The following is a 5,488-nucleotide window of genomic DNA, read 5'->3' as shown; positions in this document are numbered from 1 at the left end:
ACCCGACAAGAGACAAAGACAAGAGGTGGGGTTAAATACACAGGGAAGGTAATCAGGGAACTGGATACAGCTGGGAGCAATCAACAGGGAAGACAGACTCACAGGGGAAAATGGACTAAAACACAGAAAAACCTAAAAAATAACTACACAGAATACACAGATCATAACAAATACATGATAATATAGTAGAATCAGGCTCCAAAATGTAATAAACCATTCATGTCACATTTTGTAATGATGAAAAATGCAATAAAATCCTTCAACATATTTTGCAATAGTTTCTGCCAAATATGTTATAACATTAAATTTAGCGCAGATTATTTTGACATTCCAGAAATGATAATTTAATAATGTGGAGATAAAAAATTTGTTCATCCTAATTATTATACCTCTAATAAAGATAACGTAGATTAAACTTTGGTCATTAAGTGAAGAACTTTTAGTCCTTCAGTTTCTTTTTCAGACAATGCAAAATGGTTCAAATTGTGTTCAAGTATTTTATTTTTAAAGCCGGTTTTATCACATTATTACATGTTGCTGCATTACATGTGTTTTTCTATGAATGCTGATTCTGCTCTTATTTGCATATGTTGTTATTCAAATGAAGTTTTGTGAGGTTTTCTGTCAGCTCCATCAGACAGCTGCTTGACTGCTGTGACTCTTGAAATGCTTCTTCCTCCGCCCTCCAGCTCTGAATCTACGGGACCTGAATAGCTATCGCCGCATCCCAGAGAGACTCTGATTGACAAGTCCATTGCCTTGAAATCTCAGCAGCCACAGCAGCTCAGATGAAGCTATTATAGGTCTATTTAATGAATAAAGTAGCGCTGAGACGTTGCTCACCCACATCAGCAATTGGCATGGGAGCCGTTTCTTCATCCACCTTGATGACAAGAGGTCTGACGTAAAGTAAGGCTTTCCATTTAAACACAGCTCTCCAAGGGGACAGTCCTCCATTTCGCCGTGTTAGAAAGTGCAGACAGAATGAGCTGAAAACGGATTTTAAATGTCCGCTAAGGAAAACTCCTGACCTCAATTAGTGAGCTTTCCTCCCCTGGGTCTTAGCTGATAACTGCTGCATGATGATGCCAAGAATTTGGCTTTATCTTTCTGCAAGAAGGTATGAATATTGTAGGTGAAGCTCATGAAGATGTAAACAGAACGTTCTGTTCAGTCTATAAATACTTATCTGCTTTAAACACTCTTTGTTGTGTGAAGCTGTCAGCCATGCACTGCTATGCTTGTCACCAGGAAACTAGGTGCAGAGCAGATCTGAATAAAAAGCGTTAAGATAGTTGAAACTGTTGTTTTCATTTGTTTTTCATATGCTGGGAAATAATAGGAAAAGCCTTAACACTGTGACAGCTCATCATGCTTTAGGAATCAAATGATTAAATGTGTTCAGAGAAAATTCTCCCAACCTTAAACTACTTTACTCAACAGTTCTTTGTGCTTGTTGGATTTTTGACGTTTTGTCAAGGTGAAAACACAGTGTCTGATCAGTCCCTCCAGGATTTCATGATTGTTTCTGTGATTTGTTGCAATCAAAGTCATCATTTGTGGAGCGACTGTTGAAATATTTGCAAGGTTTTCCATTTTCTTCTCTTCCTTCTTGTAAAATGTGCAAAATAATTTCCCTGACTGTCATGAAGAACAGGGAGTTTATGTTTGCTCTGTACTTTCATATATGAACGTGACTTTTCGATACTCAACATATTGACCACAAATCATAATGACATCAGGTGAGGCAGAGGCAGCAGAAGTTAGGAATACTGCCACCTTCTGGTCGGAGTTAGCAGTCATTTAAACCTAACGGTTTTGGCTATTTTTACAGAAACTTTGCGATAAACTCACAATTATGCGTTACCGTAAAAAACTGATCGGATTTGTTGATTTTGCATGAATTGACACAATTATTTCATTCATATATTTTCATTGGGATTTTATGTGATGGACCAACACAATATAGTTGAAGTGACTGTGAAATGGGAGGACAAAAATACTTAATTTTCAAAAATGATTCAATATAATTCACTTCATTAGGTCAGCAAAGGGCAATTCATTCACATAAGCCTTTACACAACAATTAATGAGACAAAGTAAGAAGATCTCTGAAACATTTGTCAAAAATAAAATAAAAGAGCAGCAATTAAACAGAAACTTTAAGTTAATAAAGTAAACTTTACCATTGATTGACTGGCTTTCCAAAACCCTTTTCTCAGTGTTGTATGTTTAAGAGACGCTCCTGGTTTAACGTTACAGGTTTGTTTTTCCCCCTTCAAACATGATATGTTGCATGTCAAAGGAGTTCATTCAGCTAAATCTAAGCTCCACTTCCCTAGAAGGTGTTCTTTCTGCATTAAGCTCTGCTGAGCTGCAAAATTGAACTGGCACCATGTATGGAAATTTGATATAACAGACAGCAGCGCTCCAAGCCTGATGTCTGAATTTTGATTCTGAAGCAGCTTTGGCACTGAGTGCTATAAATTAAATCAACTTATGGATGGAAAGGTTCACCATGCAGCAAAGGCAGGCTCAAAAAATGTAATAAAACATGTTATTAAAATTGCACTGGCTCTTATTGAGCTGTTAGCTGAAACATATGGGACTCCTTAGCCCATCTCTGCAGCTGCAGCCCTTAATCCACCCACATGCCCTTTTATCCTGGCCTGAGATTTGGTTTTTGGATCCATTTGGAAAACAATTCAAATTCAGCAAGCTGCCTGACTGTCTCAATCTAATTTAAGACACTCAAAGCTGCACAATGTTGAGATGCACCAAGATTTATGCACAGAAACTATGTTCAAAAACCTGTGGGGCTTTCATGATGTGTAATCCCAATACTGTGATGAATATTTGATGATATAGTGATTACATTTCTTTAAAAAATGCAATGTTGCTTTATAAATCAGCAACGCTTTAAACATTTTTCCCAACTTTAAATTATCTCACTTTTATTATGGTTCTTATCTGTTGATAATGCTGGAGGTAAAGAATTTAATTTATAAATATAGACTTGTATTTGTTACCAAATTAAGTGCAAAGAAATCAGAAGGCAAATGTGCAGTTTTTGAATTTTAATGTTTCTATGTTGTGTTTATCTCAGTCAAAAGGTAATTATAAGCGTCTGAGTGAATTTTATCTTAAATCTTTCACTCAGATTATGTCCAGTAGCAAAAGGCAGAACTGCTTATCCTCCAGTAGATTGTATTTTTGTGTGCATGTTGTTTCGTTTTGTAGCAAACCCCTAATTCCTGAGGCCAGCTGTTATTTTCAGTAAGTTTTAGTGTCACTCTGGCACAAAGCCTAAAGTGGCTGCACATCCATATTTAAGGTCATAAGGGGAACTGTAGTGAAGGTTTAAATTGCTCTCCGCTCACAACAACAGATCGTATAAAACAGAAACTCTCTTAGTCCATAGCATCTCTTTGTTACACTTACCTTTCTGCTGCTCCCTCCAGAGAAAGAAAACAACCAAATATGACCTGAGAAAAACAAACTAAGCACATAAACAAAGAGTCTTTGTACCGAGGGAGAGATCCATATTTCCTCCACACAAAAGAGACTCCTGGCTTTGATAATAGCAGCTGCAAATGGCCCTTATTTCCCCAGGTACCACAGTGAGAAAACACGATATAGTTTTTATTGTACCGAGAAGGTGTAGCATAGGATATTTCCATCTCTCGTTAGTCTCTTTAGTGGCTGCTCTTAATTGGATTTCTTCTAAAGTTCAGATTAAACTGCAGAGGTCTCAGGCTCTGGTTGTGACCCAGCGTCTCGCTTCCTATCGGTGAAGCTGATTAAACTGCATCTTGTTTCTGGGAGCTGCTAGTCGTCATGTCTGGACCTGCGCTGATTGATTCCAGTTTTGCAAACAAGTGTTGTGAAGTCACAAGGGATTCGGCAAAGAATCTGGAAATAAAAGGACTTCCTTTGTTTGATGATACAAAAACAGAGAAATTTGTAGTTTTAGGCCCTTTAATTTCATCATACTGAAAGCTAAAAGTAAATAAAGTAATGGCAGTGAAGCAGATCTCTCAGCACAGCATAAATACATTCAGAAAAAAATATTTTCCAGTTCTTGGGGCATTTCTTGCCCTCATGAAGGAAGTCCTCATATATTTAATTAGTGTGCTCATTTAAATTTAATTTGGTTCTTGCATAATTTCTTATTACCTGTCCTTGGGCTTCATAAATATTCAGTTTATTCTTCATTATCCTGATTAAACTTGAGCGTTTAAACATAAACCGTAATTAAATGACAGGCGAGTCGTCAAATGTTTTCTGTTTTAACACAGTTCAGAAAATTATCAACAAATCTTACCAACTTGTAATACAATAGTTTAATGAGTGTTAAATGTCATACACGTTTAATAATAATAATTTTATTTATTAAAATGCTTGTCATATTTTTGACAATACACTGCAGAGAAGAAAATAAGACACTTTAATCCTTTTAAAAACAATTAAGAATACTTCATCCATTTAGTGCCAAGTTTTTCTCTAGAAGGATAAATGGCCATTCAAATGTTTTTACATGAACTGATATACAGAACAGGGGTATAAAAAAGCAGTTAGTATAGATCCCTGCTCACTTGGTTAGTTGAGCTGGTCTGCAGTAAATATTTCCATTAAAATACATGAAAGTTTGTGGATGGACAGATTTATAGTTCTGCACGCAGGGAAATAACAGAAAATGTCCCAAAAACTGACACAGCAGCTCAAATTTGAACACTTTCCTGGGTTCTTTTTGCAGAAATCAGGATTGAATATCCATCTTTATGTTTTGTTTACCTTCATTACTTCATGAGTTCATTGCTAAAAGACCATTTGTAGTACAAATCAGTTTACAGAAAGCCACATTTAGTTCACCTCCAGAGCTGTTGATCTGTTTGCTGGCGGCCTGAAGCGAAATTAGAAGTGCTCTTGTCTCTGTGGGGAGCAGCGCAGTGAACAGATCCTGAAACATTGATGCAGAAGGCATCCGTGTTCCCGTCCCTTAGCTGGAACGGCAGGCACCTCCAGCAAAGACTTTCATGGTGGAGTTCACCGCAGGGAGCATCCGCCATGCTGAATAAGTCTGAGCTTTTTATGAGTCCCTATCACTCCTTATAGGACGAGAGCGAAATATTTGGATTACAGTTTTTGCAAGAGTTTTGCTTGAATTCCTCTCTATTAAACAAAGCATATGGTTAATCTCAGTAGCGTGGTGTGCCATAGTTATCCATAAATGCACAAATAACAACATTTATGGCGTCGGATCCCTGGTGAGAGCACTGAAGCAGTCCGAGTCCAGCTGTGACAAAACTGGAGAGATCTCATTAATTTTTCTAACACGGACCCTTAATATCTTTCTGTTCTCTGTGCAAAAGCTGCCAAATATATTTGATTCTGTCACACAGATTGAATAATTATCAAACCATAACAGAAAAGGCACATTGTGTCATTGAGTGAGGCTGTTACAGAAGCATGGAGGAAAAAGACTACA

The sequence above is a fragment of the Poecilia formosa genome, unplaced genomic scaffold (assembly GCF_000485575.1).
Source record: "Poecilia formosa unplaced genomic scaffold, Poecilia_formosa-5.1.2 Scaffold303, whole genome shotgun sequence".
Taxonomy (NCBI): Eukaryota; Metazoa; Chordata; class Actinopteri; order Cyprinodontiformes; family Poeciliidae; genus Poecilia; species Poecilia formosa.
This window is presented reverse-complemented; position numbering follows the sequence as displayed.